Below are 13260 nucleotides of genomic sequence, written 5' to 3' on the forward strand. Positions count from 1 at the left end.
ACACACACACACACACACACACACACACACACACACACACACACACTGAAGGAAAACTAAACGTCTAAGGAATTAATTGATAAAGCTGTAAATTTCTGAAATATCTTCTCAGGGCTGGCAAGATGGCCCAACCTGTCAGGAAGACTAACAGCCTGAATTTGATCCCTAAAATCAACATGATGCAAAAAGAGAAAAACTGACTCCTGCAAATTGTACTATGACTTCACCCTTGTGCCATGATTGAGTATGCACATTAACACAAATAATAAAATGCAATTTAAAAGCCAGACATGTTAGTGCACACCATTAATCCCAGGACTCAGGAGGCAGAGGCAGGCAGATCTCTGAGTTCGAGGCTAGCCTGGTCTACAGAGTGAACAGCCAGGGCTACACAGTTAGATTCTGTCTAGAAAAACAAAACAAAGCAGAAAAAAAGTATAATTTAAAAATATAGTAAGCTGGGTAGTAGAGGCACACACTTGTAATCCTAGCACCCAGGAAGGCAGATCTCTGTGAGTCTGAGGTCAGCATGGTTTACAAAATGAGTCTAGGACAGCCAAGACTACACAGAGAAACCCTGTCTCAAAAAACCAAAAATACATACATATGTACAATTAAAAAAATAAAGTAAATGTGAAATATGTTCTCATATGTATATGCTATATCTCAATAAGAACCCTCAAAACTTTATTATCAGGGAAGAAAAATTTCAAAGATAGATATAGAGACAGTGTTGGCAGAGCTCTTTCCCAGCATGCACCAGGCCCTGGGGTCCATCCTCTGCACTACCACACCAGGTTTGATCCTAGAAGCAGCAGGAGGATCAGGAATTGAAAGTCATTCTCAGCCACATAGCGGACTTGAGGCCAGCCTGGGCTTCACGAGACTTTGGGAAGAAAGAGAAAAGAGCTAGAGTGTTTTAGGTGAAGCTGGGGCTGTCCTTATTCCAACCACAGTGTGCCACGAGGCTGCGTGACTTTGAGTGACTTCATTAGCCTCTCTGACACAAGAGGTTTTTGTTGTTTTTCCCCCTCCCCACCCACAAGATCTCTCAGTTTCATATCATCTGTGAATTGAAAATAACAGCTTCCAGGCCAAGTTACAGAGATTGCAGGAATGAAGCAGCCTCCAGCCATCACCAAGCAGATGATTCAACAAGTAACTGCTGTTCTTGCTACAGGTGCTGTACTGGGCGAACACGTGGGAAACAGCTAGGAAGGCTGTCAGCACACACCTGTAATTACAATACTTAGAAAGCTGAGGCAGAAAGATTTCTACAAGTTTGAAGCCAGCCTGGGCTACAAGGTGAACCCCAGTTTATTTCCTTTTGTTTGTTTGTTTGTTTGTTGTTGTTTTCAAGACAGGATTTCTCTGTGTAGCTTTGGCTGTCCTGAAACTTGCTCTGTAGATCAGGCTAGCCTTGAACTCAGAGATCCACCTGCCTCTACTGGGATTAACGGTATGGGTCAGCACCTCCTGACTATGAGCCCATTTCAAAAGAAAACAATAATGATGATGGTAGCCACAGTGATAATATTCTTTTACTAAGAATAGGGACAGCGAGATGGGGGAGCTGGTAAAGGCACCTGTGCGGTCTCAGGGTTATGAGTGTAACTCTCAGAGCCCTTACAAAGGTGGAAGGAGAGAACCGGCTCCTCAGTGTGCCCTCTGACCCAAAATGGGAACAGCAGCATGTGTGCCCCCCCTCTTGTTTTTAGTCAAAGTCTCACTGAGTTGCCAAGGCTGACGCTAGCCACTTGGCCTTCGGAGCTTCTTATCATGAATACAGTACATTGTGCTGCGTGGCTCGTTTGGAACCTGCCGATTTCACTTCATGCTCCTCGGGTGGCTCAGTGTGTCCCGGCACCATGTAAGAGCTGAGCCACTGTGTTCTGGTGACAGGGGCTTTCTGGCTCTTTCCAGATGCACAGAGCTGCAGTGAACACCTCACACCTCAAGTGTTCGTGACCTTGAGGTCATGGGCAGAATTTCTCCAGGGAGATTCCAAGAACTGCAAATTGCTCTTTTCTCCTCTTCCATAATCTTCAGGGTGTTCCTCCTGAGCTGGCATTATCTGACAGATGCATGCCTGGGTGGTGGGAATCATTTCATGACATGAAGAAACAGTGTGGTAGGTGTGGTATTTTTCCTTCCTTCCTCTTTTTTTTTTTATTTTTTTTTTTTTATTATTGAGACAGGTTTTCTCTGTGTAGCCCTGGCTGTCCTAGAACTTGCTTTGTAAACCAGGCTGGCCTTGAACTCAGAGACCCACCTGCCTCTGCCTCTGGGGCGCTGGAATGAAAGGCCTGTGCAGCCGCTGCCGCCCTTCAGCTTCCTCTTCCTTAGATCTGTGTTAAGTGGTGGGTCCTGGGGATTGAGGTGCGGGTCAGGCCAGTGCTCTCCTGCTGAACCACGCCCCAGCCCTCTTTTTACTACTTCCTTTCAGGACAGAGTCTAAATTTCCCCGGGCTGAAGTCATTCTGTATTTTGAACTTGTGATCTTTTTGCCTCAGCTGACAGGACTGTATCATGGGTGTGGGAGCCACCAGACCCCGCTGAGCTCAACAGTTTTGATGCAAAATCTCTCCGGTTTGTTCAAGCACTGGCGGTCCCTGCAGTGAAGGGAACTGCATAGGTTTTCTGTTGGGGAGCCACACTGCTGGGGGGGGGCACTCCTGGAGGGTCTGGATTCCTCAGCCTGGGCACTGGCCCCTGCACACTGCCACACATTCATTCATTAGCTATTTATTTCTTTTGGCTTCTTTTTACATAGCCCTGGCTGTCCTGGAACCTACTATGTAGACCAGGCTGGACTCAGACTCAGAGATCTGCCTGCCTCTGCCTCCTGAGTGCCAGGATCAAAGGTGTGCACCACCACGCCCCATTTTAAAACTGTCCCCAGAGCTGTCCTGTCAGCAGAGAGCTGGTGGCTCCACGGGAGGTGACTTGCCTGAAACCCTGGGCTTCATACCCAACACCACAACACTTAATAAACAGAAATAGTTGTCAACTTAAAAAGGCCTCAGGAGACGCAACCATCAAAACACATACAAGACACATCTTTCCGAGGGTTTGAATTCCGTGCACTTGTAAACCTAACAAGGTCTTCTGCAGACTGCTATTTTGGAAGGAGAAGGAGGCTAAGCAGGATTTCAGATAGCTGCAGCAGCTGGGACAGGACTGGAAATGTCAGAGGTTTGGGGTGATTACAGTAAGAGAGTCTATCATAGAGTCTCGAGTATTAATCATGTGACTGGCGCTGTGGCCTCTGGCCTGCACGTGGCTGTGCCTTGGTCCTAAACTGCCGGCACCTCTGACTATGACTCACACCTAAGCACATCTACTCATTCTGCTCTGTCACCCACAGTGTGGGCGGAGCTCTGCAGACAGGGCTCACCTCCATCGCCGCTGGACCTCAGGGAGCTGGGGACCCGTGCAGCCTTGGCTCATAGCTGCAGAGCTTGTGCTGGGCCAGGCCTCACTCTCTCAGGGATGGGTGTCCTCACAGCATGAAGACTGAGTAGTTGGACTGGTCCCCAGAGAGCAAAGGCGGGGCTTGGCCTCTTGCTGCCCTCAATGACCTCAAACTTACTACTTAGTGAAGGCTGAGCTCCCACCTCCATCTTCTGGGTGCTGGGTTTATAGGCGTGCGCCTGCACACTCAGCCCAGCCAGGGCTTCTTATTGCTTCCACTGAATCCTGATGGTCAAGGGAGTCCTGGGCTCAGGGTGCCATGATGTGATCGTCACCTCCCAATAGGAAGGGCCAGGTCTAGAAAGCCTGTAGACTGGGCAATACTGACTTTGCCTTAGGAACACAAAGGCATCTCCAGGCACAAGATGACGAAAGACAACCTCCCTTGTAGGCCGGGGAAGGGAAAAAAGGCAATTGTTTGTTAGTATCCGTGTCTGTGGACGCTGAGAATTCTACCCATTGCATAGAGGGCAGCTGCACCTCCAAGCCAGGCTCCTTCAGCCAGGAGGGGTCACGCATGAAGACCACGGTAAGGACTGGCTTTGGTCTTATGAGACAAGGCCTCGTGTTTCCAGGCAGGCCCCAAACTCAGAAGAATGAGCTAGTGAGCTGCTCTCCCTGCTTCTGCCTCCAGTGTGCTGGGATCACAAACAGGGAACCCCACCTCAACCACGTTTATTTTTTAAACCACAGCCCTGGAGCATATTCAGACAGGAGCCCTGTCCCAAACCAACTCAGATTCCATCCTTTGTGGTTCCTGTTTATGTCTGATTTCCCCCTGTGGCGACTTTTTTTTTTTTTAATTTTTTTTTTTTTTTTTTCCAAAAACCTCAGCAATTGGGAGACAGGGTAAGAAGGTTAGGAAGGAGTTCAAAGGCACGGCCAGGTAACGTAGTGAGTGGTAGCCTACTCCCCTGCCCTATGCAACCCCTTGGGCTTGGGCCCAGCACTGCGGAGATAAACAAACAAAAGAAATCTGTGTGTGATTTAGGAAGAAATCATGACATTGTTGCCTTATGCCAATCCATTGCTCTCATTGGAGGCCTAGAATAGCCTAACACCAGGTAGAATATGGGCAGGTGGCACCCTAGTGACAGGTCAGCCCCTGTGAACTAAGGGGTGGCCTCAGGAGAGCTTCCAGGCAATTAGCAAGTAGCCATGTTGGTCTCTCGATAGGGGCCTTGCTCCTGGGTATGTGTCCCTGTGCTGGTGCCGGCCTGGACATCAGCAAGGCTTTCATTTTCCTTCTCCTGGGAGAAGGTCAGGCCCAAGACAGGGAGAAGGGGGCTGGGCGAGAGCTGGCTGTGCCCCGGTCTGCTATGGGGCTCAGCCGTACATTCTTGTCTCCCCCTGGTACTTCCCTTTCTTGAGCCTCCCAATCCTGCTCCATTTCCTTCCTCACCACCCAGAAGATGGTGGCCTTTAGAGATATTATCATATCATTTGATTATGTGTATTATGTTCTACACGGGGGTATGCCCTTGCTAGAGGCCAGAAGAGAGTGTCTCTGGAGCTCGAGTTACAGGTGGGTGTGAACAAGAGGCTGTGGACGCTGGGAACCAACCTGCCCTGGGCAGCGCTGCACTGGGGGGCTTCAGCGGTGCCTGCACTCAGTTTGTAAGGGAGGTGTAGCTGGCTCCTGCTCCGAAAGCCTCCCAGTCTCCCACCTGTCTTCTTTTTCTCCATCACAAGCTGCCTACCCACCTACAAACGGTTTTTTCTGTCTTGAATCCAGGTCCTGTTACAAGGCCAGGCTGATCTTGATCTCAAGATCTCCCAGGCTCAGCCTCCCAGGAGCTGGGATGGTAGGAATGTACCACAGCCACCACTGATACACTGATGAATGAATGCGAGAAGCTGGAGAGGCACCTCAGTGGTTAAGAGCCTATGCTCCTCCTGCAGAGGACCCAAGTTTGGTTCCCAGCACCCCAGTTGCACATTTCACACTTGTCTGTAACTCTAGCTCCAGGGAATCCAACACCCATCTTCTGGCCTCGGAGGACATGTGAACTCACATGTACACAAACATGCATATTTTAGAAAATAAAAAAGTCTTTTATTATGTTTTAATTGTTATTATTGTTATTATTAAAGATCTCACTCTGTAGCACTGGTTGGCCTTGAACTTGCAGAGATCCTCCTGCCTCTGTGTTACGAGGCATATGACACCCAGCTCTGTATGGAGTCCCAGCTTCTCCATTTGTCCTCAGCCACAGCCGTACCAACACCCGCTCTCCTTCAGTTCTCTAGGTCCCTCTGACCGCAGGGCCTTTGCACTGGCCCTTCCCCACGCCTGTCACATGTCTCCAGCCACAGTCTGTGTCCTGACTCCAAAGGTTACCTTTCCCAGATGCCACCCCTGCCTACCTGAAACTGCCCGGCACACAGACCAGCCCGATCAGCTGTCCTCACTCCAGGTCAGTCTGTGCGGTTGTCAGGTGCCCTCTGTCCTCTTCACATCTACAATGTGTAGCTGCTACAACAGGAAAAAAAACATTTAATTTAGTGAGGGTTTTTTTTAGGTTTATTTTAATGTATGGTATACTTATGTCTGTGTTAGGCATACACACACACGAGTGCAGGTGCTCAAGGAGACCGGAAGAGGGCTCAGACTCTGCGGGCCAATGGTTAAGAGGTGCCTCTCGTGGACACTGGGAACTGAACGTGGGTCCTCTGTAAGAGCCCTACCTGCTTTTAACTGTGGTTCCACCTCTTCAGGCCCACTGCTGGGGTCTCCTGTAGCCCAGGCTGGCCTAGAACGAATTGCCTAGACGATCTGAACTTCGGATCATCCTGCCTCAGCCTCTCTGGGCCAGCAACCAGTTCCTTATCATTTCTTCTCCCAATCTGTCCAAGAGCCCTGAGCAATGCCAGGCACATAGCACGTGTTCTGTGGAGCTTACGATGAATGAATCTCAGTGCACAGGGGACGGAGAGGAGGGGGGGGTGGAGGTTTGGTGCAACAGGTTTTGGGGAACCAAGGGCCAAGGAGGAAGCCCAGGCCCCTGAAGGCAGGGGTGTGGGGCAGGGATGGGCCGCCCAGGAGGCAAGAGGTAGAAGGCTGAGCCAGGGATTGGGGCGTCCTGTTCTCCCACTTGAGTCTGCCTACGCACCCTTCCTTGGGCTGAGCCTTGCTGGAGACACTGCAGGGAAGAGAGAGGATGGGGAGGGGGCCACCGGAGGGGGCTACCTAACTGGCATGGCAGGTTTGGCTGGTCCATGAATTTGGCAGAAGACAGCAGAACCAGGGAGAGGTGAGAACGGAGCTAAGACAATCTTGGGCCATGGAGTGAAGGGATCACCGGTCCTGCCTATAAACCCAAGACACCCCCTCCCCCCAAAATGCCACACCCACCTCTGAAACAGGCTGTGCCTGTCTCATCCCTGGCACACAGGAAATTCCTCTCCCTCAGACCTGTGGATCTAGACCTGGCCTTTCCCGGTCAGAATCAGAACTCCAAAGCCCAGACCCCTCCCCCATACTAGCCCAGACGCCATGTTCTGGCTCATACCCCCCCCCCAATCCCTGGCCTCCGTCTCCTCTCCTACCCTCTGCCTGCATGTCCACTTCTACTTGCCCCTCTGGCCAGGAAGCCTCTCGGGACCTAGGTTCTCTTGTTCTGAGCATCTCTTTGTAGTCCACCGGCCCTGGGCCAGGCCATCCCTCCTGCATGGTGACAGGTGTGGGGTGTCTGTGTGGCCTTGAGCCCTGTGTTTGCACAGTGAAACAGGGCTGGGTGTGGGTGTCATTGCCCCGGCAGTGCCTCTGCATGGAGCAATCAGGGTGGAGGACAGGTGGGGTTTTTGACACACCACCCACCCCAAGATGGACTGGCTGATTAGAAGAGGGGCAGGAGGATGAGGTGGGCAGAGCCGGCTTGGGGTGTCAACTGCCTGCCTCTCACCCCACCCAGTGTGAGGTCTTTATTTCCTTCCGGTAGGGACTCTGCAGTAGCCTTGGAGGCCAGGGAACCCCACCCCCATCACTTGCCCTTCCCCCCTCCATTTCCAGGATTGAAGTGTTAATGTTCTCATCTGTCTGGGTGCTGGAGCTCCAGCCGTGTCCCTCAGATCCAGGACTCAGACCCATCCCTGCCCTGCCCCATGCCCATCCAATTCAGGATCCTCACCTTCCCCCACTCAGGACTGGGCCCAGCCTTGCCCTCTGGGAGCTCCGCCTCTCACAGGCTGAGTGCTCCTGGTATTTTTGGCAATTGCTGGATTTTAATGGAAAGGCTGGGCTCTGAAGGTGACAATGGCCTGATTCTTTGGATACATGCCCTCATGACCCAGTGACCTCCCTCTCCCACGTGTGAACTCCAGCCACAAAATGGCACAATGCAGCACCGGGGGAAGGGTCTAAGGGCACAGCTAATAAACGGCTAAGGAGTGACAGAGAGGTCTGGGCCACGGCTGTCCACCCTCACTGTCACCAGGGATGGGTATGTCTGTGGAGGTCACCACCCTCTCCAGGCTCCCCTCTATGGCTGGAGGCAAGCCCCATCCCAGCATCTCTCCAGGCTTTGCCCCAGCAGGCCCATCTACTGAGGCCTCACTCTGCTGAAGCGGCCTATCTGAAGCTTCCCTCTCCACACTGACTGTCCACACACCGATGCCGCCCAGCGCTGGCAGACAGAGCATGGACACGGTGCCCACCCGTGCACTTGCTGTGTGTGGGGTGGGCATGGGTGTGGGCGTGACGTGCATGCACTCCCCGGTGTATGCAGCTTCATGCAGAGGCCAGCAGCCAACTGCAGCTGTCGTTGCTCAGGAGCATCCACCTCTGTTGGTAGGCAGGGTCTCTGGGGTGTGACCTGGGGCTCACTGGTGAGGCCTGACTGGCTGATCCATCGGCATGCCCAAGCCATGCCATCCAAGTGCTGGGGTTCCAGGCATGCACCGTCCCTGGCTTTTTACTGGGTTCTGAGGGGCCAAATTCAGGTCTTCATGTTTGCACAGCAAAAGCACTTCACAGACTGAACTATTTCCTAGCTGATCCATCACTCAACTTTTTTTTTTTTAAGATTTATTTATAGCCGGGTGGTGGTGGTGCACACCTTTCATCCCAGCACTCGGGAGGCAGAGGCAGGTGGATCTCTGTGAGTTCGAGGCCAGCCTGGAATGAGTTCCAGGACAGCCAGGGCTACACCGAGAAACCGTCTTGAAAAAAACAAAACAAGTAAATAAATAAAATTATGTGTATGGATGTCTTGCCTGCCCGCCTGCGCACCGTGGGCAGGCAGTCCCTCCACGGTCAACAAGGCCGTCAGATCCCGCAGAGCTGCCGTTGCAGTGATGCTGAGAAACAAGCCCGGGCTGCTGCAGGAACAGCAAGTGCTCTTAACCCTCAAGCCATCGCTGCAGCCCACGGAGCTTTCTCTGACACACACACTCATGTCCTCCTCATGTTATCTGTCCTAACTTAAAAGTAGTTTCTGCTCTGGGCAGTGGCGGTGTACACCTTTAATCCCAGCACTCCAACACTCAGGAGGGAGAGGCAGGCAGATCTCTGAGTTCGAGGCCAGCCTGTCTACAGAGCAAGTTCCAGGACAGCCAGGGCTACACAGAGAAACCCTGTGTTGAAATCTTTCTGTTTTATTTTACGTATGTGAGTATGTGTGTACCATGTCTGTGCCTGGTGTCCTCAGAGGTCAGAAGAGGGCATGCGATTCCCTGGAACTACAGTTGCGGGAGGTTGTGAACTTTCATTCATGTCAGTGCTGGGAATTGAACCTGGGTTCTACTTTAAGAGCAGCTAGTGCTTTTACCCGCTGAGGCAGATTCCCTTCTGCTCCCATCACACACCTTTGAAGGCTTTGTGATCACGTCTGAGACAGGGCCTCACTCTGTATAGCAAGACTGACTTCAAACCCTGAAGCCCCTGCTCCAGCCTCTGCAGCGTGAGCTCACAGATGGGCATCTCCCCATCATGTTTCTAATTCCTTTAAACATATTTTATCTTTAGGTTTAATTAGTTGTGTTCATGAGTGCTCACCCCTGGGACGCTGGAGTTAAAGGTGGTTGTGAATCACCTGACAGGTGCTGAGACTAGAACTCATGTCTTCTGCAAGACCAATGAGTGCCTGCCTTCCCCCCCTCCTTCCCTCCTTTTTTTTTATACAGAGTTTCTGTGTGTGGTCCTGGAACTGGCTATGCAGACGGGAGACAGGCTAAGCTCAAACTCCGAGTGCTCCCCCTGCCTCTGCCTTTTGCACACTGGATTAAATGTGTGCTCTTAACCACTGAGCCATCTCAGCAGCAGCATCTCGTTGTATTTTTTAAAGAAGTGAAATGGATGGAGAAAAACTCAGCAGTAAAGAGTCCATCCTGCTCCTGCAGACCACTGGCGGTCAGTCCCCTGCACCAGCACCCAACAGCAGTTCCAGGGGATCCAGTGCCCTCTTCTAGCCTCCTTGGGTTCTTCCTGTGCTCTCACGCACATACAGAACACAGACATACACATACATATATAACTTAAAAAATAAAAATATTTTAGGATTATTTTTAAAGATTGAAAATAAGATGGGTAAAATTAATTTTGGAAATGTAATTTATTTCATTTAATCATGCAATTCATAACAAATTTGTTGAGATATTTTACAAGTCTTGTATTTTCAATTCCAGTGCCCAATTTTCAATGGTTTAATTGGCATGTAATTTCACCAAAGCCTTCTGCTATTTAAATTAATTGAAAGGAGTTGGTCGCAGTGGCGCATGCCTGTAATCCCAGCACTCAGGGAGGCAGAGGCAAGCAGATCTCTGTGAGTTTGAGGCCAGACTGGTCGATAAAGTGAGTTCAGGACAGCTAAGGCTACACAGAGAAACCCTGCACCAAAAATTTTTTTTTAATTGAAAGGAATTCAAATTGAACATTTTTACTTTCTTAGGCACATGAATTTCATTTCTAGGTCTAAACATCGAGATTGGCTCAAAGCCATGTTTACTTACCTGAGTTGCTACAGGCCTCTCCAAAGACTAGCTGAACAGGAGGGCAGGTGGACGAATGATGGACAGATCAATTTGGGTAGAGAGGTGGGTGAATGCGTGGATGGGATGAGCTGATGGATAGATGGCTGGCTGGCTGTGTGTGGGGGGGGGTGGATTGATAAACTGAAAGATGGCCCTCTAGGAATAGAAAGATGGCTCATCAGGAAAGAGCACCCAGAGGGCCCAGCTTCAATTCCCAGCACACCCGATGGCTTCCAACCACCTATAACTCCAGTTTCCAGGAATCTGATCCTTTCTTCTGGCTTCCTTGGGTACCAGGCATAGACGTGATGCACAGACAGACATGCAGACAAAACAGCCATGCGAATGAAATAAAATTTAAAAAATATCAATATCTAAATGAATGGTGGCAGATCAATGCGTGGGTCTGTGACCGGATGGGTGAGTGCAAAGATGGTCAGGTGGATGGACGGTGGGTGAGTGGGTATGTGGATGGATCGATAAGTGAATGGAAAGATGGAGGATGGATGGATGGATATGGTGCGTTGGAGTGGATGGGTGAAGGAAGTGGACGGTGTGTACGTGGGTGGGTGTGCAAGGGAGCAGAGGTGGTCAGACTGGTTGCTGGGTGTATGTCTGTCTGGGTAAATAGACACATGATGGGAAGATGGTCGGATGAGAATTTGTGGTATCACATGAATCAGTTAGTGGACGAATGGATGATTGGATGGGTTGGTGGGTTCCTTGCTTAGTAGGTGATTAGATGGATGGGTGAGTGGGAGGATAGATGGGTGGATAAGTCAGTGAGTAGATGGATTGATTTATTGACAGGTGGTTGAGTGGATGAACGGATGAATGGGTAAAAGGGCTTGGTGGGGAAATGGGTGGATAGATGAATGGGCACATGGGTAGAGAGAGAGAGATGCATCAAGGGCAGGTAGATGGATGGGTGAAGAAATGGATGCATTGGTGGGTGGCTGCACATATGGATCAGTGAGTGCATGGATGGACAAGTGGATGGTTGGATGAATGGACGGACGGATGGATGGATGGATAGTGGCTAGGTAGACGGCTGGATGGCTAGGTGGACGGTTGGATATATGAAACGATAATGGATAGATGGATGGTGAATGTATGGATGGGTGGAATCAGTGTGTGGGTGAAGGGTCTGTGGGTGGAGTGGTAGAGTCACGGAAGGACTGAGAAAATGGGTATATGAGTAGACGGGTGTATCCATGGAGGTATGAATATATGGTGAGCGAGTAGGTGGCTATGTAGATGGGTGAGTAGATTCTTGGATGGATGGATGAGTAGATAGACTGAAGTGTTAGTAGATCTATGATTGGATGGGTGGGAGCTGGATGGGCAGGTGGATAGATGGAGGGGTGGAGGGTAAATGGGCAGAGTGCAGATGAATGAATGAATAAGTTGGTAGATATGTGAATGAGTGAATCAATATGGATGGATGGGTACATGGATGGCTTGGTAGAGGAAGGAATGGATGGGTGGGTGGATGTCGTGCGGATGTGAGGTGCACACACTGATGGATGGACAGATGGTGGAGGAGTGGGTGGATGCACAGATTAATGAACAGGGCTGGACATATTGGAGTGTAAGTGGATGGATGAATGATGGAGAGGGGGAGGGTGGATGGACGAGTGGGAGGATGAATGTGTGTGTGAGGGGGTGGATTTGTGAATGGATGAGTGGATGGTTAGGTGGAGGTGTATTAATCAGCTTTCATTAATGTAAGAAAATACTGGAGGCAGAGTGTTTTACAAAGAAAAAGTTGGTTTGGGCTCCCAGATCTGGAAGGACCAGGTCTAAACATAGACTAATGCATGTGGTTTCATGCCAGCATCTCTCACTGCGGGTGTGAGTGCAGAGTTCTTTGTCCCATGATCGTCTTCCTCTCCTAAAGCCACCTGGATGCTGGGGGGAGCCCTCCACCTTGGTGACCTAATCACTTCCCAAAAGCCCCACCTCTGCACGTCATGGCTGGATTAAGTTTCCTCGTAATACCAGCAACAAAAGACTTTGCGGCTTGAACCCTTCCTGAGAAGAAATTGTATTCACACCAAAGCAGGTGGCAGGCTTGGGGGGTGCTCGGCGGGGGGTCTGCTCCTCCACCCACCCCAGGTGGCCTGAGGCCCTTCCTCTGCCACCGCCTGAGGCGCTCCTCCACTTGCTCTGCTCCCCCGTCTCTGGCAGTGAGCGACAGACTAGGACACCCCAAGCACTTTTCTGGGAAGCTATAGCTGACACACAGGAACTGTCCTTGTGAGGTAGATGATAAAAAGAGTGTGTCTGCCTCTGGGTCTCCCTCAGTCTGTTCTTCTGTGCCTCTCCCTGTGTCTCTCTCATTGTCTTTGCATCTCTATATTCCAGTCTCTCGCTGTCCCTGTGTGTTCCTGACTCTCTGTGTATCTCTGCATCCCTGTCTCTTTCAGTCTCTGACGCGCGCGCTATCTCTTTCCTTATTTCCGACCGCAATCCCTTTGTCCCGCCCTGGCTGCATCCCTGTGTCTCTTGTCTCTCCCTCTTACAAAACCAGCCCGCGAGGTGGATCCTGCTCTTCCTCTGCCTGCCCAGTGCTCAGCGCGGCGGCTCAGGGACAGGAGGCGCTCGGCAAAAGTTTCCAAATGAAGCGCAGCCGTGTGAGCCACTGGCCGGAGACGGGCGGCCAGGCTGGGCTGCAGTGGCCACTCGGGGCCGGAACTCCCCACGGCTGGCCCTGGACTCTGGTCCTGTGGAGCCTCCACCCTCGCCCTGGGAGGGCACCAGCCTCTCCCTCCCTGCCGCCGGCAGGAGGCGTGGGCAGCAGCTGGGAGAACCGGC

Source organism: Psammomys obesus, unplaced genomic scaffold (assembly GCF_907164565.1).
Source record: "Psammomys obesus unplaced genomic scaffold, mPsaObe1.curated_primary_1811, whole genome shotgun sequence".
Classification (NCBI taxonomy): domain Eukaryota; kingdom Metazoa; phylum Chordata; class Mammalia; order Rodentia; family Muridae; genus Psammomys; species Psammomys obesus.